Here is a 223-nt window from a genome sequence, read left to right as displayed (position 1 = left end):
AAATGCTGTGCTCATATGAGTGGATAATTCAATCATACTTTCCTTCCTATCAACAGTTGTTGTCTAATCCTCAACAAGCCTTATTAAAGTTATCTCGCAACAATATTGTTTTCTATATGCGGCCAGAGTAAATCCCTGGTTGCCATGACTTTCTTGCAGAGCAATGACTCGCATACCTTGTCAACTGAGTTGAGAACAAGCTATAGGTCGATAATTGCAATGC

This window comes from Pocillopora verrucosa, chromosome 1 (genome assembly GCF_036669915.1).
Source record: "Pocillopora verrucosa isolate sample1 chromosome 1, ASM3666991v2, whole genome shotgun sequence".
NCBI lineage: Eukaryota > Metazoa > Cnidaria > Anthozoa > Scleractinia > Pocilloporidae > Pocillopora > Pocillopora verrucosa.
The sequence above is the reverse complement of the archived record's forward strand: the minus strand, read 5'-3'. Positions refer to the sequence as shown.